This window comes from Pteronotus mesoamericanus, unplaced genomic scaffold (genome assembly GCF_021234165.1).
Source record: "Pteronotus mesoamericanus isolate MK-2021 breed Mesoamerican mustached bat unplaced genomic scaffold, CSHL_Meso_final scaffold_137, whole genome shotgun sequence".
NCBI classification, from domain to species: domain Eukaryota; kingdom Metazoa; phylum Chordata; class Mammalia; order Chiroptera; family Mormoopidae; genus Pteronotus; species Pteronotus mesoamericanus.
Window position 1 is genome coordinate 3,299,304 of NW_026555306.1, and position 22,444 is coordinate 3,321,747.

The 22,444-nt window shown below is 48.3% G+C and overlaps 1 pseudogene; it reads right to left on the bottom strand.

Moving 5' to 3' along the window:
• Positions 1-15,241: 15,241 nt before the first annotated feature.
• Positions 15,242-16,472, bottom strand: LOC129082678 (programmed cell death protein 2-like; annotated as a pseudogene).
• Between the last annotated feature and the right edge of the window lie 5,972 nt (positions 16,473-22,444).

Here is a 22,444-nt window from a genome sequence, read left to right on the forward strand (position 1 = left end):
AAATCCATGGCAATCTTCCACAAGGGCACTATCAAGATTGAATTATAGCAACATCAGACCATAACATGCCAGACATTCAAGCCATTACATTACATATACTTTTTTAAAAAAGCCAATAGACTTTTGAAAAATAGCCATTTTAGATTTATAAGAAACTTGGGCAGAAAATAGAGCCTCATTCTGGGTCCCTTCAGGTGCTTGCTCTGACCACCGCCTCCCATGAGAGGTGTCACATTTGAGGCCAATGTTCCAGATGCAAGTTTCCATTACTCTTCTTGCTGACTTAAGACAACCAGAAAACTTACTTCCAATGGCTGCACACAGGACAATGTACCGATCTCTCTTGAACACCATCTGTAAGGGTGAAAGCTATGGGCCATACTACATAGACCTTTATACTCTGTGCTTGCAAGAGTGGAAACCCTTCCCCACGTGTCCTTGGTGGCTTGAAGCATGGTGAACTCAGCAACCAGGAATTTCCCAACAAAGCCTGGTGGTCTCTGTCACATCTCTTAAGTTAGAATGCCATAGAGAAGTTCAAGCCAATCTAATACATGCTGGAAAATCTTCTCTGGATAAGTAGATTCTGAAGGATATATTATTTAAGCAACAAAATTCCATCAACATTTAATAACAAGATAATCCATAGAGTAGGAGAATTATGGGTACCCACAATATAGGGTATCTCCCTGAGATAATTGAGTAAAACGTACAAGTAAGAGTGGTAAATGAGGTTGGAGTGACAGAAAGCCAAGGTAGCAATGACTAAGAGACTGGGAAGACTGTAAAATGAAGCACTCTGGGAAATTTAGTGGGCAATCAGTTAGGTCCCTCAATGGTGTTAATGTAACAGGGTGAAATGCTGCTCTGTCTGACTCTCTTAATCTAGCCTGCACTTTTCCCATGGCCTACAGGCTAATAGATCCTGCTATAGATGTTCTCATTTTGCTTGAAGCTTGAGTTTTTGGCAAAGATTTGCAGAAGCCTCAAGATGGGGGGGCTCAGATCAGTAGAGGTCAAAGGACTGGGAACAAAGGGATTTAGAGATTTCTTGGTCTTCCTTGGACCCCTGTTGGTGCCTACATGTCTGTGGTCATCACACACTTCTTGCTCCACCCATCCTCCTTTGCCTTGACATAAAAGAAGCCCGAATTCTGGGCTCTCTGAAGATGGATTTAAGGAAGCCCCTAAAGCCCTCCATCTTCTCAAGCTGGTGCCTTACTCCATCAACAAAACTTTCCTTACTCCAAACTCTTTAACATTTTGAATAGTAGACTTCGAACCATTGGGCACATGGACCTTGAACCCATTACATTAATCCCAGGCTTCTTTACCTGTATACAGATTCTGAGGACTGTTTGGTGCCGGTCTCACCATATAGATAACCAATGTTGTGACTACACCAGCCCTTGGGGTTCTTGCTTTCATCGTAAGACACCCTTCAGTAATAACCACCAGGGAACTTTGAAGAGATACAGGTATTAATGGTATTTACAGGACCAGGAATACACATTACACCTGGGGCACAGAGTGAGGTCATTGGGGGAGAGAGAGGCAATGGGCTTGGGCTTGGACTTGGGCTCTTACTGGGATTGATCGAGGTTGTGGGCCTACGGTGTAGAGGATTCACTCTTTATTGGTAAATTTAGAACATAAGAGAAAAAAAACCTCACAGGTACAAACAATAGTGATTACCAGAAGGAAAGGAGGGTGAGGGAGGTAGAAGGTATAGGGGGGATAATGGTGATGGAAGGAGACTTGATTGGGGGTGAACGCACAATACAATGTGCAGATGATGGATTATAGAATTGTACACCTGAAATCTATATACTTTTATTTACCAGTGTCACCCCTAATAAATTCAATGAAAAAAAGAAAAAAAGAGCGGGAATTTAAAGGGAGGAAGGGGAAAAACCAAGTGGTCCAAATGGTCAGTTAACACAATCAACCAAGATCCTCAAAACAAGGGGTGGGGTGGGAGGCAGGCTCTTTATCTGGCCTGTGGCTGGTGATGTGTCTTTTCCAGACAGCTCTCTTTGCAGTGGGTGCCTCTGAAATCAAAGCTGAAGTCAGGTACCTGCCTTACACAAAGAAAAGCCAATGCCTATCCTTACTCCACACTGCCCCAGCCTCTCTTACCAAGCTGCCTTAGTCGAAATTCATTTTTCTTGGATATCTGTCTTCAATTCATTTCATGTTTTCTCTGGGAAAACATCTTTCTGCTGCAAGGAAAAACCAGGGAATTCTGAAACGTAGCCAAGGAGATGAATAGGACTTGAATAACGACTAGAGATTAGACTGCAGGGCTGGGATTCCTCGAAAGTGGTGGCCTAGGTATCCAGACTCCCCTTCCCATTTCAGTGTCACCTCCCCCATCCCCACTCCACAGCCAGGGGCAGCAGATGCACCTGCCCAGGGGGCACAGCGGGGGCACCACAGAGGGCACGACTGACTCTCCGGATGGAGCCTGACACCCAATGAGGGCGCTGCAGCAACCTGTCGTGACTAAGATCACCAATCCGAGCCGTTAAGGAGGATCTCAGACCCGTACAACCGCAAACACAGCCATGGTCCACGTTTTGGGACACCTGATAGTGGCAATAGCCGCTGAATAGTGACATGGACACAACTCCTGGGACAGAAACTCTCTGACCTGTGCCACCACCCCCATGCACCTGTGGAGCTCTGCTGGAGGCACTTGGCACTACGGGGTTGGGCCTCTCTCCATGCCTGAAAATAGTCAGGTATTGCGTATTTTGAAAATTCTTGCAGCTCACGGGGTGCAAATCTCTGGTCTAGTGTTGACTACTGGGAATAGGGTCTCAAAGAAACAAGGGGGTGGACAACAGACTGTTTGAGAGAGAATATAAAAGTGATACTGTGTAATACTGAGTTGGTTTTAAGCTCATGATTGAATGTTATTACAAAAAACTAACTTTCAAAAAACTCAGGCCAATCAAGTGTGGAAAATCCATGTAAGTCCTGTAATAGGACAGGTCCTGTGATACCTCATTTGATAAGACAGGTCCTAATGGTCTATATTAAAGTTATTAAACCAAATCCGTGGTAGTTTGAGGGGAAAGGGCTTCACAAGTGTTGGCCCCTCCCCATGGTAAATTGGCCTCAAGTGATCTCCTGAGCTGCCAGGCTGTGAGGAAGCCCAAATGCAATGTGGAGAGGAACTAGGGGCCCAGGCCAAATACTTGGACGGAGCTCCCAGAGGACACCCAGCTCCAACTCCAGGCACATGAAGGAGTCATTCTGGCAGCAAACCTTCCAGGCCTAGTCAAGCCAGCCCAGCTGGCACTGCATGAAGGAGAAATGAGCCCGCCCAAATTATATGATTCTGAGAAAAAAACGACTGCTGTTTTCTAAGCCATGAATAAAAAGAATATCCTTTGTAATTATGGTCTGCGAATCAAGCTTCTTCGGAAAAATGATTCTATTTAAAGGTGACAATTTTGCTTCTCATTACAGAAAGTGTTTGCAGTCACTCTGACCAAATCTTTGTATCTTTAAAGACTTGCACTGTCCAGAAAAAGAGTTGAGATCATGAGTCTGTGATCCATGATTTAGGATCCTGGGCGTAGACAGAAGTGTGGTAGCGGAGCGTTCGGTCGCTTGCCAGATCGACAGTGGTCCCAACGTGAGTCTCTCAGGGAAGTTCCAGTCAGCAGGGACAGGGTGGAGAATGGCTCTAAGGGCTACTCGTTTGACCCCTGGTGCTTTTTCTGGGCCAGATATGGTGGGTAAGAGCTCTGCCACCTTGTGTTTTCATGACCACATCCATCACATTCTGGGAATCAGCCTGTCTTTGCTCTTAGATTTGGCCTAAACACTGGCACGCTATCTTTGGGTAGCATATCAAGACTTTCCATGAAACTTATCTGTATATGGCTCAGCCACACGCCCAGGGCCACACCAAAGCCTGGGAGCCTGGATACATGATATGACAGAGGAGGAGCTCACAACTGCCGCTGGAGGGAACAAGGTGCGTGTCTCATGAGGGTTTACTCTCAATATGATAATAATTTCTTACAAGTGTCATTTAAAACACTTTCTAACTTACTATTTTGAATTATTTTAGACTTGCAGAAAATGTTTGAAAGACAGTAGGAGTTTCTATCTTTCACGCAGCTTCCCCTAGTGTTAGCGTCTTACATGAATCTAATACAGTTACTCAATATTACAACCAGAAAACTAACATTGGCAGGATACTAGTAACAATCTACAGACCTTATTTTAATTTTGTTGACTGTCCCCTGATGTCTGCTGCCTGCTCGCGATCCCGTCCAAAATCCCATGTTGCATTTAATCACTATGACTCCTTTGTGCCCGTCCATGTGGGAAAGTGTTCTAACTGTGTTTTCTTAGAGTCCGTATTTATCTGTTTAGGATCCTCTCATTATAGGACCAAATGAAGAGCCAAAGTTGTCTACATCTCCCCTGCGGTCCAGTGTCTGTACTCCAAAACACTCCCTTTACCTACTCTACACACCGAGCCAGTATCTCCCAGCTCAGGGAGATGAGCCAGAGCCACAGCCAGGTGCCAGACAACGGAAAAGCGCCCTAAAGCCCAGATCCCACCAGCATTATTCAAAGTAGCTGATCCTAAGCTGCTTCCCCTGCCCGGCCTGGCCTTTTCCCTGGAACACACACACACTAAAGGCTCTGGCCTATGATTTCCTCTCCTTCCTGCTCCTGACTCCTGACCAAAGCTGTTGCTTCCCCATGCAGCCGTGCATGGCATGTCTCTTCTTTCTAGCGAAACTGTGAGTAACATCAAGCTTCTTTCAATTGCATTGGCCTCTCTGTATCATCACTCAGTCCCCTCCATAAATTAAAATTCCATGAGCACAGCTAATTCTTCTTTAATCTTTACTTTTATAGTCAGCATTAGGAGATCTTCCCTGTGCATGCGCAGCCTGGACCTCATTTAGGAGGTTTGGGCAAACACCACATGGGCTCTGGGGCTCCCTCTGCACACCTTTTCTTTGATGCCACGCCAAAGAGATGCCAGCTTCATCCACCGTCATGAACAGAGGACTCTCTAAAGGATTTCTGTGCTTTACTAAGATCCTTGCTACTTGGACTCAGGTGGGAAATTGTCCCCAGAAGAAAGCTCAATGATCCAGGTGCTCACTTGGTGATGTTCTTTTTTTCCCCAAAGGACAAGGTCTTATGCTGCCTTTATCCACTACCTGAAAACAGTGGCCTCAGTTTTGCAGTTGTTACTATCAGGAAAATTAGTCTGGTTTCAGTTAATGCTTATATGACTATAAGCAGGAGAATCTTCACATCCACTTTGGTCGGCTATTTTAGCAGGGTATACAATTATAGATTGATTCTTGTTTGCTTTGACCTCTTTAAAAGTGTCATACTACCATTTGTCTGTTTCAGTAGGAAACTCCCAATTAGTTTCATTCCTGTCCTTGGTCAACAGACTATAATTAAACTTGCCGGACTGCTAAGTTCACGCGGCCTCCTCGCATACAAGTCACCATTATCTTTTTCTTCCACTTCCCCATCCCCAGTTTGATGAAGGTGGCTTCTTTACTTGTATGTTTTTTATTTGGCCTGAAAGTCCCCTGGGTCCCTAGATAGGAAAGGAACTGAACGAACAAGATAGATAAGAGAGAACTTGAACCCAGAAATGGCACAGCCTTAGGAGGAAGAGTATTATTTTTCTAGAGTTACTGTAACATCTTTTCATTCCTGCATGGTGGAGGGGATGGCTGAAGTGACTGGTGGCATAGGACAATCATACTGATCCCTTGAACATGCTGACTTGCACATGTGCCACTGAAGTGAGAGAAAGCACATTGCAGGAGAACGCTGAGCTGACAGAGACAGGCAGAGAAGGTTCCAAGGCCATGTCCTTGGGTTCCTGGTTCCCAGGGGCCATGGGGCGGGATCCCATCTATGCCAACAGACCCCAGAGTTGGGACCAGAAAGAGCAGACTGCATGGAGGGCGGCAGGATTGTTGGGGGCAAATATCACAGACCTCAGGTGAGTGTAGTCTAACGCCATCGGCTGAGTCAGGGTCATCTGGGAGATTTAGGTGATTTAACCCAAAAGTGACTTGTTTCTCCCCAAGATACAAAAACATAGAAAATCACTTAAACACAAAGCACATGCCCCAAATACACGAAGTCCAGCTGTCCTGATAGGAGTGCTTCAGGCTCACCCACGTAAGAGAGGGAGCAGGAGCAGCGATTCCTAGGCCCTTGGCGGCCAGCTATGCCTCCGTCACTGAGAGGGGCTTTGTTTGGATGAAATGTGGGAGAGCTGGTGAGCCTGTGGGTGTGACTCTGCTGCCGTGAGGTAGCGAGGGCACTTCTCCATGACAAAGTCTGTGAAGTAAAGTCTCTGTCCTGAAAGAGACAAAGATTGGACATTTTGAGCTGGATGTGGGATAGTTAAGTCAAGACTGCAGGCAGAGTTGCACAACCAGGCGAATCCTGCCCAGAAGTAAAATCTCTCATAGATATTACTTTCTCTCATTTGGAGGTTTCGGTGCCAGTGCCAAGGTTGTTACTAGCAATTCAAAAATCTGTTTCAAGTCATGTCTACTCAGTGCCTCTTACACAACCTGCTCGTAGTTCCCCTGCTAATGCTGTTACCAGTAAACCACTCTAACATATGCAAACACTATGTGCAAGAATATTTATTGCAGCATTTTTAGAGTAATCAAAAATTGGAGGCAACTCAAGTGACTTCCAAGAGAAAACAAATAAAATAAATTACAATTTATTCATAAAATAGAAATCTAGGCAGCCATAAGAACTATTGGTGAGCTTTTAGGATTTCAAAGGGTTTGTACCATATTACCCTATCTTTATAAAGAGAAAAGTGTGATATATATGTACTCATGTTCATAAGTATATAGATACTTAAAATTTATTGAAAAATACAAACATCATGTTGTTAACAGTTGCCAGTGGGGAGGGGAAGAGTTGTAATGACTTCTGTTGACTCTCACTGTATAATCTCTAGTTCTCGACACATGGAACAACTTTTAGTAAACTACATTTTTGCGGTCTGTATCATTATTTTATGTGATATCTGAAGACTGAGAAAGATAGACCAAAGGTAGATTGAGAAACAGTGACAGGAGAAAAGAGTCACAGAGGGTGGGAGGAGACAGTGCAAAAGACCTCAGCAACAGAAAATCCAGATGGAGAGAATTGGGGAGAAGGGCAGGAGACGTTGCGTCCAGCACAGGCCTTGGTGGGCCTACCTCGGGACCCGCCCTAGAACAAAGCTCACCAATCCCCCTCTCTTTCTTCCTTCCTTTCTTTCTTTCTTTCTTTCTTTCTTTCTTTCTTTCTTTCTTTCTTTCTTCCGATTGCCAAATCCGGTATTTTATTTTTTAATTATTTTTTTATTGTTCAAATACATTTGTGTCCATTTTCCTACCACCATCCTCCTCTTGTCTGAGGACAGTCCGTGGCAACAGGTATTCTCAGTCCAGGAGGCTTTTTCCTGAATTCCTGATCTGTGTGGAGCTGACTGGACAGCTCTCCCACTTCCTAACTACAACCTGGAGCTGGGACTCCACACCGTCCCTCCAGCCACAATCAGGGAGCAGATGGGAATGCGTTCTTCCACACCAATCACTCATGAGATTGTCCCTGGTGTGAGGACCTGGTTCGAGTGGAACTTCAGTCAGTTGGACAAAGAGATGTAGCTTCCAGTCCTTCGGTGAATCAATGTGCCTTGCAAATGAATTGGGCCTGAGGCTGAGAGGGCGATAGATGCCTGAGTCATTTGAAATTCACTTTACAACACACATTGGCTCAGGGTGCAATCACAACAAGCTAGACCACCGGGTGTATTTCCCAGCAATTCCTCAGAAAGAAATTGCTGCCCACAGGACTTCCTAGCAGGAAGGGAAGGTGAGGACACTCAGACATAATTCTATTTCTGGGCACCCTCACCCTGCTACAGGCTCCAAACCTCTCAGCCCTAAAAGCACGCCACAGCTTTGTTTAGAATCTGCCAAAACAGGAGGACAAAGAAGGAAACATGTCAGGTCAGCTTACCTTAGCCCACAATTTGCAAGGAAAAATCAAGAAAAACAGCCTTTTTGTTTAATCAAGCACACAATTACATAGGGTGTCTGCATTCAGTCCTGCTTTATTCTGAACCACATCAGCATGAGATGGGATACACACAGCTGGGGTCTCCAAAGCCACCAGAGCACCCCGCACCCCCCCGCCCCATGTCCCAGGCCCAGGCTGGCCCCCAGCCCCTCTCTAGGCTGCTGCAGGAATCATCAGCTCTGGCCCCTCTGGCAGGTCTCTCTTCAACTAGAAAGACCAAGAGAGGGACTTTGTGAGACAGTGGTTGAGGGAGACGCAGACAGCAAGAAGGTGGGTGACATTCCAGGACAAGAGGAGGCGAGACGGAGGACAAAGGGCAGAGCTGGCTGCCCTGCTGGGGAGACCCAGGGGGGAAACCACCCGCTGTGCTCTGCAGGCTCCCTGCTCCAGCCTGGAGCGCAGCGGGGCCCCCACCTGAGGCCTCCCTTCCTGACAGGAGCAGATGGGCAGGGAGACCTCACTCCTGGCACCTTTGGCCTCAAAGTCATCTTCTGGAAACCAGGGGATTGGAGGCAGCGCAGCTGGAGGCAGGGCCAGTAGGCACAGTTCTATCCACACGGGAGACTCTGGACACAGGGCGCTACGGTCTCTTCCACACAGCAGTTCTCCGTGGAGTCAGGTTTGGCCCTGACAAGAGAGTAATTTTGAGATGGTCTTGTTAGGTAGAGTATATAGCAAACCGAGGCAGGGAGGAGGAAGACATGTTTCACCCACTAACTCAGCAGTCCTGAGCCTGGTCCCGATAATGTTGCGAGGTGTTCCAATACCACAGGAAACACCATGCTGACATCAGAGGAGGGAAGTCCTTGAAATTCTATGTATCCTTTCCACTATCTAGGAAAGAAAGCCTTTCGAACTCTGCTTTTATCCCAGGGCCTGGGAAGCAGGAGAGGGCCCGAGTACCCAAAGGAAGAAGCCCTTAACACAACTTCGGTTATTTGCCTACCTCTGGTCACTATCTGTTTTACAAGGGAGTCCCTAGTGCTTCCAGAAAGAGCCCATAAATAACTTTGGGTAGCTGCCCCCAGCTTTAATTAACTGCCTCCTGTCGTGGATCTGTTTCACGACAAGATGAACAAATGGAGTCTGGAGCAAGATAAGGATTCGGGCTAACGGACCCTCACCCATCAACCAACATGTAACTTCTTCACCCATCCCGCCAACTATATAAGTCTGCAGAGCCAAGGACTCTCTCTCGGCTCTCTGGCTGCCCAGCCTCAGGCTGCCTGGCCTCGTGTCACCTCTTGGCAGGCTTGCCAACCCGGCCTTTAGCTGTCCTAACTTTTGCCACCCTTATCCTGCTTTTCCCTGAACCTATGCCTTTCCCCCTATTACCTTGACGAGGCCCATTCTCTTCCATGAGAACATATCACCAGTAAACCCTGCTTGCACTTAATTGATTTGCTGATCTGTAATTTTTTACTGCATCGGTGAGAACTGAGTTTTGGGGAGTTTCTCTCATAACAGTCTAAATTGAATTACTGTGGGCAAGAGAGTTAAATAGACAAGAGTGGTTAACCAATTAATAGCTGTGGGCCAACTAACAAAAGATGGCTTATGATGAGGGTATCCTGTTCCCGCAGGGTGCCCCCTGGTCGCCGCGGATGGTAAAAATAAAATCAGTCATTCCAGACACTCTCAGTCTGCCGGGGAAAAGGGGGTGGCAATTCCCTCTAGTGGAGAATGCCCAAGCCCTTCTCTTGAAGTTGCTTTTATTGAGAACGATACGCGCAGGGGTATACAACATGCATGCAAAGCTCATCAATGTCTAAAAGCTGTGATTGAAGGAACACAGAGATTTGCCTCAGGTCAGGTCTGGTAGACAGGGTGGTGCCCAGTCAACCCTGAAACCTGGGAAACTGATCTCATTCTATGCTCTGCCCCAAACATCAGTACTCATAACTTGAGGCACTATGAACAAAGTAAGTTTCATGGGATTTAATGTATTCCTTTTCCAGGCCTAATTGTTCCCCGGAACCACCTGATCCAGTTTAGGGCTGTACCTGCCTTCAGTATTGTTTCACTGACCTGGCCAGGTGGCAGGCAGAGCAGCCAAGAGGTAAGGAGACTTCTTTCAGATAGAATGAGGACTCCGGCCATGACAAAGCAGAGGGGTGAGGGTCTTTGGCCCCTTTCTCCGTGTCCCCCAAGTCCTTCCCTGATGGCCCCTATGCAGCTGTGCCTGTCTTAGGTTGCCCCTGCCATTGAGGTGTCTTACCCGTCATTGACTAACCAGTTATCCTCCGGGGCAAAGCAGGGTGATGTGAGGGAGGCAGGGGCACAGCCCCTGCCAGGAGGACAGCTTTTGTCTCCTCAGTGGCCTGTTTTCCCAAGGCCTTCTTGCTCAGCTCCAACCTTGGGTGGGGCCTCCTTGCCTGTTGGCGAGGCTACAGTGCCTGAAACCAGGGGGACGGTTCGCAAGAGGCTCACATTCCTGAATTCATGTGGGAGCTCTGAATCAACTTTCAGTCATCTATTAGTCAACCATGAGACAACCACACCCTGAATATGCATGAACTATTGCCTGTAACCAATCAAATGTAGTAACTGTTTCTTCCTTACACACTTGTATCCATCACAAATCTGCCCACTCTTTACTTTTCCTATCCACCCTCTTACCTGTCACCAGTGTAAATTCTTCCCAAACAACTTAAAACTTTCCCTAAATATAAAAGCATATATTTTTACATGTAATTTATATGACATATAAAAGCACCTGTCAACTCCAGAACAGTGGATATGTTTGTCTTTTCCACTGCTAATGGTTTAGACCTCATGCCGCAGGACCTTGTCCATTTCAAGCTGGCATGTGGCTCAGTAAACCCTTTCTTTTAGAAAACATTCAGCTGTGAACTTTTCTCATTTAAGAATTCCCACACCTGGGGGCTGGCAGGCACAGGCAGGGCCCAGGGTCTGAGGAGGATCCTGGGAGGTAGAGCAGGTGTGGGTCCCAGGGAGAAATAGCCAGACCTGATTCCCAAACTGGGGTGATGTAGGAAGCCAACCACCATTTCGTGAGTTGCCTCCTCCTCACCTGAAACTCCCACTGAGTCTGAGCGCAGGTGCATGAGGATGCAGACCAGTCCTGTGGGGAAATAATGGGATTGGCGACGGGATCGACTTGTACTCATGTTTCCTGCCTGGGACGTGCTCTCAGGCTAGTTTGGATTCTGGCTAAAGCTCAGTGTTACTTTGGGAATAATCCTTTGGGACTCAGGTTGGCTGGGTTGGGGACAGTGTCCCAGAGCTGCCCGCGGGCTCTCTGGGACCCTGGAAGGTGAAGGATGCAGGGACGCTCTAAAAGAGCCAAGACTGGAGTCCAGGGAAGGGACTGAGAGTGCTGGTTGGTAGAGGGCTGTGGGGGGCCTGAGGCGCTGCAGGGGCCATGGAGACAGGAGAAGGGGGGCTGGGATGGAAGTGAACATCTGGAGAGCGCTGGGGGGTGGGATATGTTGGGCTGAGGGTGTTGGACTTGGGGCTGCATCCTCCTTACCAAACACGCAGCTTGTGGTCACCACGGCTTTGCAACAGCCTCCAGGGGAGTGCGTGGAAAAGTGTCCAAGGATCTGAAACAGCTCCTTTAATACAGCCTAAGGGCCAACATGTGATTCTGGGAGGGTCCCTGGTTAACCTCAGGCAGGTCAGAGAATTTCCAGCTCTCAAGTCATGCTGATGAGAACCAGACTGGACACTGGGAAACCTCACAGGAGCTCTCCACTGGACAGGAGGGGCTGGGGCTTGCATTCAAGCAAGCTATGCCTGGCCCAGGCACAACTTCTGGGGGGCTGAGTTTACTCAGCTACTTCTTCTTTGATATGTCAGCCCACCCCACTAAGCCCTCTTGTATATACTTACACTGCACAGTGCTACTGGAGTTTCTGTCCAAGAGCACATAGCAAGGCAGGACCAGTGTGTCCATTTGTCAGACACTTAGAATGGTGCCTTCCTCCTGGTAAAATCTTATGAGTGATTGCTAAATAATAGAAAATAATCTTTTCATGGCTGTAAGTTTCAAACATTTTAAATTCCATCTTGACATGCTCTACATCAGTGAGGTGTCTAAATTGTGATCAGGATTTACACTCTTTGGGTACTTTCGTTAGAAAAGGAACTTATTGAAGGGATGGAGAGGAGCCTGAGGATTGATTGGAAAAATGGAGAAATGGTGCACAGCTGAGCAGCCTGAACTCTCTTGAAACCAATTGGTTAATCACAGAGAGAGAGAGAAACTGTTGTCAGGAATGTGTGTGCCTGAAACGGGATCTTCCCGCATTTGCCACCAGCAGCAGCACTGCGGTCCTAGTCCTGAGTGCCACCCTGAAGCCACTCTAAGTCTGTGCCTGCAGCCTGGGAGCAAGAGCCCTCCCGCCGCAGCCTGCAGCCTCCTACTCAAAGGCAGAGGTGGCGGGGGTGGGGGGGAGCATTGCGTCTGGTTGGCTGCGCTTGGTCACCTGCCAGCATCCCAGCAGCAAGGAGTCTGGGAAATGGAATCCTGGCGTTGCAAATACAATACTGGTGACACGTTTGGCCTCACCAACCCATACAAGGTCAGGTATCCCCAGACACAGGAAAGTGTCCAGATCTTTCCTATGGGGGCTTGTGCTCTGGGGAACAGAAGGAGGTAGGGACAGGTGCTCATGGAGCAGCTGCCAGAGCCCCCAAGGTTTGATTCCCAGGGGCATTGCTTCCTGTGTGCAGATGGGCAGCTTGCATGCAGGCAGCACAGACGGCCTGATTTCCAGTGGCTCCGAGGAGCAGCGAGGCCTTTGTACCAGAGAAGGGGGAGCAGAGCCGTGACGTGTCAGTGAGAGGCAGAGTCATGCATGTTAGGGCTGTTCTCCATCCAGCACCCAGAGGGGCCTTTGTGTGGGTCACTGCCCTCTTCAGATACAGCCCCGGGTGTCTTCCCATCGTGCCTGGCACAGAGCCCAGATCCTCCTCATGACGTACATGACCCCGTGTGGCTTCTCCCCTGGAGGCTTTCATCGCTTGATCCCTTCTTCACAGCCCCGTCCTCCCCCTCGCTCTCTTCTCCGTGTCTCGAGCACCTTGGTTCGGCCTCCTGCAGGACCGTTCCGTCCCCTCTCCCCTTTCTACCCCGTCCTTCCTCCAGAGGCCTGCACAGCTGTCTGTCCCATTGTATTGCAGCCGCTGCTCAGGCCTCACCTCTGCAGACAGGCCTTTGCTGACCACTGGATGTGAAATGGCCCCAGTGCGCACCCATCCTGATCCCTCCTGCCACTCTGATGTGTTCGTGCTTGTTGTACCTGTTTCTGTAGCATAATATTTGTGGATTTGCCGGGCTGTGTTCTGCTTACACCAACAGCTAATGTTCTGTGATGGCAGGACTTGGTTTTCCTCACAGCTGGGCCGTCAGCACCATGGACAGTGCCCGACACAGCGCGGGCCTTCCATGCTTTCCTACTGAAATGCTTAGGGGGGGAAATTGATGAATGTGACTGAACTTAATGTCACTGGCTGCAGCCAAAGGGAGCCCTGTCTGCTGTAAAATAGCACTTGGCACAGAGGTTTTACCACGAGGAGCCAATCTGCTACTTTAGGACTGAACCCCCCTTCAGGGTCTTCCTTGGTAGAGGAGACACTGGCAGGAGCTGGCAGGGGAAGAGCCTTCCTTGGAGTGGGGTATCCAAAAAAAAAAATTAAACATTGAAAATACATAGCGTCCTTCCCAGGGGCCCCGTGTGTGATGCCGCATCAGGACCATTTTCTCCGGCGCCCGAAACCACATCCCCGCCCTGCGCTGCGAGGCAGCGGGGCCGGGCCCTGGTCCCAGGCACACGCCCTCCCCTGCCAGCCCTTCCCAAGCGGGGCTTTCTCCCTCCCTCTCCTGGGCTCCTCCCGCTCCCCAGAGACCCCTCTGCTCTTGGCTTCCCTCTCTGTGACAGGTTTTCTTCAAAACAATGTGAAATACACCATCTCTGAGTTGTAATATCCCAAAGGTGATTTGGCAAGGAATGATCAAGAGCAAAGAAAGCCTTACTTGCCTTAAGGCTCTGCAGGGAAGTAAGTAGGAAAGTGTTTACATAGGAAAAAAAGCATTAGTAAAGAAAATGAAAGTCTGTTAAGTCATTAAATATACGATGTGATAGATGAGATATTTTAATTGCATAAATAAGGGTGTGTATAAAAATTTATGCAGAGCCCGGCTAGTGTGGCTCAGTGGATGGAGCGCCAGCCTGCTAATGAAAAGATGACAGGTAGGTTCCCTTCAGGGCACATCCCTGGGTTGCCAGCCAGATCCCTGGTTGGGGCGTGTGAGAGGCAACCAAACCAACGTTTCTTTCACACACTGATGGTTCTCTCCCTCTCTTTCTCCCTCCCTTCCCCTCTGTCTAAAAAAGAAATAAATATATTCTTTAAAATCTACCCAGAGAAAATGCCTATCTTTATAGATCTTATCTCAAGAAAAATAAATTAGAAGTGTGGATTTTTTCTTCCAGTAAGAAGAAAAATAACACCCAAGCAAAACATTTTGTCAGAAATATTGAAATCCTAAAAGAAAATATTTGCCAGAAAACACTGGCATTATTTTCTATAAGGGAGAAAACATTTTTCATTACAAAAATAATTTTTATTCTTTCTTAATTTTCCTGAAGTGCACAAATATTAAATATACTGCTTAAAGAATTCACATGTGTATAACCACCGCTCACATCAAGATATTGGCCATTTGATTCTTTCAAGAATGCTCTCTCATATTTCTTGCTAGTCAGCAACTCCATCCAGATTTAATGTTTTTTTGTAACTTCACAGATTTAGTTCTGTGCACATACAGATGTGCAATTATTTTATTTTTTAAATATATGATCACACTATGAATATCATCTCTATTGGTATCTTGGTATCAGTTTTGATCTGCACCTTATCTGGTGTGTGTATAGGTCGTGTCATTAAAACTGCATAGCCTTCCACTGGACAGATACACCAAAATTTATGTAATTCCCTGTTACTAGACATTTTTGTTTGGCTAATATTTACACATTATAAAGAACTTCTTTGTACCTTTCTCTGGTATAATTATTTCCTTAGGATAAAGTCCTAAAAATGGAACACGAGGTTTAAGAGATTATGAACATGTTTAGGGCTCTACAATGTGGTCCTGCAGGTGTCTCGGTTACACCTCGCTTCCAGACAAACTCCTCTGTGTGGCCGGTGCGCTGTCTGTAGCCTTCAGCACCGGGGAAGCGGCCAGGACGCCCCGCTCCACACGCCGGCCCAGTCGGTGGCCGTTGGGTCGCTGGGCAGCCGAGGCATGGCCTGGAATTGAAATATTCTCTCAGCACCAAAGACGCCATCGGTAATATGCTTTCCCTGAGGGCTGCTTTCACCAGGGATCCAGAGGGGCGCAACCCTTCTGCCATACCTGAGAGTCTCTTTCTGGTTCCAGGGCTATTTTAGTGTTAAACTTCTGGAAAATGGTGTCTTCCCTGGATCCATGGTTTGCCATGGAATCCAATTCTCCCCCGTGTCCGTCCCCCACGCTCCCGATGGATAATCTCGGATTCATCTCCTGTTTTCCCCACTTCAGGTGTAATCTCACCTACTGTTTCCATCACAATTTCAAATTCTGGAAAAAGAAGCTGTGGTCTGGAGTTGCGTTGTCCAAATTATCTGACTGTGCACAGCCTGCTCATGTATGATCTCCAGCCCACAGCCCGGTGCCCCTTGCGGCAGGAATGCGCGCTTCGCCATCAGACCATGTCTGGGGCCCAGCAGCTGCAAACCCCGCAGAGATGAGCTTCGGGCTTGAGCTGGAGGCTCGCGGATTCTCCCGGCTCTGGGAGAGGACACTCAGAAAGCAGCTCGTATGAGTAAAAGACACTTTTCCTGGCTAGCTGATTTCTAAAAAGGCACAGGGCCGCTCAGCGTGTGCCTCGAGGAAGCAGAAGAGAAACGGGCTTTGATGAGAGGCCAGGGAGGGGTGGGTACCGCCACCTGCCAGCGCTGCAGGCCAGTTATCCCAGCGGCCAGCCGCACCCAGCCGCGCCCAGCCATCTGGCTGCGTGCCTTGCTACCTCCTGAAATTCCAGCTGGCCCACCTCCCTCGACCCCGCCTGCTCCACGCCCCCTGGCCAGATTCAATAGGAATCTGAGTTTGATCATAGATCTGTTTTACCTGCGACCACACAAGTGTGTTCTCTTTGGTGCTGGCTTTATTCACGCGACGTTCTGTCTGAGAGACGCAGGGGGCTGGGTGGAAAGCCGCAGATCGCGTCTATTGCTGTGGCCTGGTCCTCTTACTGAATTTACCGCTCTTGATTGTCTGCCGTACCGCGGATGGAAATGCGGGTCGTTTGCAGCTTTGGACTGGAGTGAATGAGGCTTCTCTGAACACTCTTGTACATGTCTTTTGGTGAACTCTCACATGTATTTCCTCAGATGGATGTACCAGTCCATAGGGCAGCCACGTGTCCACTCCCGCAGATAAAACGTGTTTCTGGGACAGTGGGAGCAGGCCTCCCTCCCAGAGCGCCAGCGCTGCACACCCTCGCTGACCAGGGCGCCGGCCCGGCTCCACATGGGAGCCGATCTGATGGGTGAATGGTTGTACCTCCTCACACGTCTCTGACAATGGCTGAAGTTGCGTGTGTTTTCATCTCCCCTCGACTGTTGGGATTTCCTGTCATTTGAAGGGCTTGTTCTTTTTCTGTTTTAAAAAATTGATCATTGTTCTTGGTCTCGTGGTTCTGTACTCTGGATGTGGTATTTCGGTCTCTACCGTCACCTCTCCTCCTATCTCTGACACAGTTTGTGTCTTGCCTTTTCCCACTCTTCGTGTTTATTTGTTTTGATGAACAGAAGTTTTTTTAAATTTTAATAAAGTCCAATTTATCAGTTGATTAATTTGGTTTTTGAAGGTTGGTGTTTTTTGTGTCTTTTAAAGGATTTTTTGTTTAATCTCCAATCCTATGTTTTCTTCTGGGAGAGTTACGGTCTCACCATCCATATTAGTCCTATAATCCACTTTGAATTCATTTTTGTATTTGGTGTGAGGTAGTTCATTTTTCCACATGAGCATTTTGGTACCTGGCGCTCCATATCAAAGGCTATTCTTTCTCCGTCTAACTGCAGGGGAGTCTCTTGGAAAAACTGGTGACCGTATATGTGTGGGTCTGTCTGGGCTCTCTACTCTGTCCCATTGATATTTGTCTGTCCTTAAACCAACGTGATATTGTTTTGTTACTGTTATCTTACACATAATCATTATTCTCCTAAATAAAATTATTTTGGTTATTCCAGGTCATTTGACAACATTCAGCAAGTAAATCTACAGAACAAAAAAAAGACCTGAAGATAACCTGTTGGGAGTTTGGTTTTCATTACAATGAGTCTCACATCAAAGGGGAGAATTTACATCTTAGGAATAGCGAGACATCCAATCCAGGAGCATGGAAAAGTTCCGAATTTATTCCGACATTCTTTAACATATCTCAGCTGTGTTTTGAAGTGGTCAGTGCAAAGACCTTGTGTGCCTATACCAGATTTACTCCTGTGTATTTGGTCTTTCCGGACCCTTTCTTACCAAATTGCATCAAGTTCACCCCACTGTGGGCCCGGATGTGGCTGCTGATGTTGGCGTCAATAAACGGAGAGCATCTGCTCTGTGCAGGGCCAAGCAGGATGCAGAGGGCCGAGCTGCCCCCAGGGCACCTGGGAGTTAGTCTGGTACAGGAGACAGGGAGACAATAGTTCAAACAATAAGTATTGAACTATTTTTTTTAAAAAGATATGATTCTTTTTTATGCATTATTTTTAGAAAGACATGAAGGGAGGCAGAAAGAGAGGGAGAAAAACATCAAGGTGAGAGAGAAACATCTATCGATTGCCTCTCATATGTGCCCCAATGGAGACCAAACCCACAACCAGGACACTGCCCAACCAACTGAGCCACACCAGCTGCAAGTCTCTGGGGACCCTTAGGGTTCAGAAGAAAGTTCACACTGAGAAACAGGCGTGGGCATGCTCCAAGGAGAGCTGTGCTGGGTCTTTTTTCTTAAGGCTCTTATCTCTTTTGCCAGGTGGGACTCTCAGCAGAGGACTCAGGGGAGGGTTTCAGAGGACTGTGCACCAGCTTTCCAGGCGTGCTCCTTACTACAGTGATGCACCAAAATGTGCGCTTAGGGGGACCAGGGTCATTTTCTGGTCAGCTTTGCCTCTACCTTGGATTTGTTTGGTTCTTATTGGGGATTTTCGTGTGATTTATTCCCCTGCCTGTACCCATCCCGGGGTTTGGCTGGCACAAATGGCGTTAATCGGGCTGCTGCTGTCTGCCTCCCCGACCAGGGCGAGTTAAGCTATTTACTCTCCAGTCAGGGAGGAGAGGGGCCAACCATTTGCTCTCAAGTGTCCTTAGTCAGGAAAGTTAAGACCTTGGGACTCACTAGCTGGCTGTAAACTGTTTCAGTGGTTTGGTTGTATTTGTCTAACCATCTGCCTCAGTTTCCCTTTTCCCACTGGTCAAAATTTCTAGCATCTAATTATCCTGCCTCACTGTCACTGCCTGTGGCTCCTGACACTTTCTCTGCTACTTTCTGGCATCAATGATGGGACCTTTCATGGTGCTGCAATCATCCAAAAATCGATGGCCTCCCCGCTCACCCGTGTCAGTAGTGTTCTGAGTGATTAGGAGATGTCTCCAAACATGGCAGCAAATACTAATAAAACTCAAGGTGGCCCTGGGTGACATGGAGGGAGTAGAGGGCACAGTGGGCCAGGGCACATGAACGCTTGTGTGTGGGGGCCGGGGTGGAGGCGGGGAGGGTGGGGAGAGAAAGATGGAGACATATTCCACTGGTTCTATTTCTCTGGAGAACTCGATACAATGCCCATAGAATGTTGCTGCTCTCTAGGTATTTTTCATATTTTTTAAAAAACCACAGTGCATATCTCTTTGATAGAGGCCCTTGTTTGTACCTGGAGCCCCCTTTCTGATACAATTGCCTTGAGATTCCTGGTCGCCCTTGAGTTTCATTGGCAGGGCCCAGGAGCTGTGACCTGGGATACGTAGAGGACACCCTGCTTCGCTGAAAGGCTCCCTATGGTGGCATCATCCTGGGTAGTTCTGAGGTCTTACAGACAACCTCACGGCTTCACCCTGGGCTTGATCTTTGCCAAGAATCTGTTTCCTAATTTGAGGATCTTGTCATTTGGAGAGACTGGGACTGAGAAACCGTTTTATTTGTAGACTCAGCCGATCCTGGCAACTCTATGCATTTCCCCTCATATTTTCTTGAAAACTGGACACTTTCTCCCTCTTTTTCTTACATCTCATATCCCTCTTCTGATCATATGTGGCTAAAAGGAGCCACTGCATACATTCAATAGTCTGTCTAGAAATATTCTTTTTTTAAGTATATTTTATTGATTATGCTATGACAGTTGTCCCATTTTTTCCTCCCTTTTATCCCCCTCTGCCCAGTACCCCCATTCCCTCCAGGCCCCCCCACCCCGCCCTTAGTTCATGCGCATGATGTGACCTTGTCTGACCTAGCCAGGGAAGCGACACAACTCCCCCTGTGCCCCTTTGAGGGCAGGGAGTCATTAGGGCTGGGCCAGAATGAACGGCAGGGGAGTCAGACCCCACCCGCTGATGGGGGAGTGGCAAGGTCACGCTGCAGGTGGGAATGTGGGGTAGTAAATACACTGTTCACCTTTGGAAAACCCAGTCTGAGAAACACACTTAGAGAGCGCGTCTCCCCTTGCCCCGACGGTCTCCCGTGATGTGTCTACCACCTGCATCTGCACTCAGATTTGCATATTTCACTGAAAAGATTGAGCCCTGAAGATTCCAGCGGGATTGATGACCCCAATATTGCAAGTAGAATTTACTTAACTAAGGGAGGAGCCAGGCTTCCCCTGCATTTATCATTTCAGACCCTGGGCCTGGGAGTGGTTTTCCCTTTAACACACGGTAAATTCCAGGTCAGCAGATTGGGTCCTTGGATGTGGGTTGGTATCTGCATGCTCATCAGGATAAACTGATTTAAGGACACCGTTGTGCTCTACAAAACTGCTGCGGACGCTCCTACCCGACCCGCACCTTCACTGTGCACACTTCCCACTCGGGGGACACGTCCATCCCAGGGCTTGTTCCAGCTTGTCCGAGGCTCAGTCCCATTAGCGGAGCTTCCCTCTGGCGGGGATCAATGCCCAGAACCACCCTAATCAGGGCCCGAAAGAGTCCATACGAGAAGGAAGTCTCACCTGTCTGAACACAGTCACCGTGTGTGGTCTACAGGCGAGTGAGGAGACCCAGGCTCACCGGGCACCGCAATCTGGTGGACTTCACAGAGTCCAGGTGTGTTTGCCTCTTTCCTATTTTCTGAGGATGCTCTTTATTGAAAAATAAAGCAAGGCAAAACAATTATCAACCTCTTGGTTAATTTTAAATACCCACATTTTAAAATTGAGGCAATGAGACCAAAGGTATCCTACCATATTGCAGCTGTTTAGAAGGTTTACAAAATTATGATAACCGCGCCCTGCAGGGAGCGTTAGATGGGCCCAGTTGTAGGACGGACGTCTCTCTGTGATGGTGGCAGTCACCTCTTAGGGAAAGGAAACCAGCGAGCCCCTTTGAGGTCGTGAGGTCTAAGCCGGGAGCACCTCATGCTTGGCTCACCTGGGACGGGTTCAGCTGCAGCTTGGAAACAAGAAACCCAGGAAGAGCCAGAGCGGTTGGAACCAGAGCGAGTCCCCGGGCCCCGAGCTCTCCCAGGACCTGCTGAGTCGAGGCCCTGGCTCAGGGATGTGTTCCGGGGAGGAGGTCCTGGAGCGACCTCCTCCAGGTCGCTCTCCGCATCCGAAGGGGCTCTCCGAAGGCAGCGGCATGGCCATTTAATGGACCTGTGCTGTCCAGGGTTGCAGGCACTGGACACCCTGGCTGCCTAAATCAATGAACAGTAAATGAAATTAATAATTCAGCGCCTCAGCTTCACTGACCACATCGTGAGTGTTTGACAGCCACATGCGCTGGTGGCTCCCACACTGGGCAGCGTGGACAGAGAGCACGCCCGTCGCGGCAGCGAGCTCTGCGGGATGGTCTCGTCTGGGTGCCGTCAGAGGAGAATTCGAGTCTCAGTGATTGTGTCGACAAAGCTGTCGCAATGAAGACCGATTCAGATTTCCCAACTTTCTGTTTCTTCTCCTGCAATGCCACCCACAGCGTGTGCCAGGACACCTGGAGGTCCTCCAGTCACCCGGGGGGAATTTTTACCACCCAGAATGTGTTCCTGGGGAGTCTGATGGCATCCCTCAAAAAAAATGGAAAATCTTAAGATGCAGCCAGCCAAAAAAAATTACTGATTCATGCACCTGAGTCTGGTAAACTTTATGATGCGTAAATTATATCTCAATAAAGTTCAAAAGTAGTATAAATTCTATGAATTAACAGGGCAAAATCCTTCATATACGAGTTTGTCTTTCTTTTCTTGTGGTAGCAAACAGCCATTTGGGACATGCAGAGTCCTTTCGGAAACATGACAAGATATAAATAAAAATATACAGAAATAAACCAACTGTCGGGAACTGGGACTTAATCCTATCATTTAACTGGTTTCTCTCAGAAGACACAAGACTTCTGAGTCAGAGACAAAGGACAGCTTCCCACTCCCAGCAACGGAGAGTAACCGGACTAGCTGCGTTCGCACCCGTCCCTGGAGCCCCATTTCCCGCAGGGCGAGGGAAGAGGACCAGGGCTTCCAGCGCGCGGTGGGCTGCGTTACAGGAGACAGACCCCCAAGGGAGGACACCTGAATTGTTCATACCGGGCAGCCTGGCCTTGTCCTGGGGGAAGAGAGTGTCACTAATAAACAGGACACGACACCAATCTGTCCTGGGCTCTGGAGGGAGATGCTCTCTCCATCTGCCAAGGCCGTGCCCTGTACAAACATCCTTGAAAAGACTGTGGAAGACAAAAGACAGTCACTGCTTCACCGCAGGACACGCAAGAATGCGAGAGACCCACGGACACTGGCTCCAACACCAACCAACAATATAACAAAGAAACAAGCTAACCTTGAGATATTGGGCAGTGGGTGTGTGACCCAAGGAAGTCATGGCCTTGCTGCAGTGAGGCCTGTGAGAGTCCTGAGTTTGGGGACAGACACTACAGTGTCACAGGATTGTGACCTGGTTTGGATTTTCATGGCTTGAAATCGTCAGGTGACTCTCACCGCCTCTGGATCAAAACTCCAACTCCCTGGGTGCCCAGTGTGGTTTCAGGACCCGCCCTCTTGGGCTTCCACCGCCCACCAGCACAGTCTGCCTGCAATTCCGCAGAGGGACTCCTCCTGACTCCTGCCCGCCCCGCAGGAGA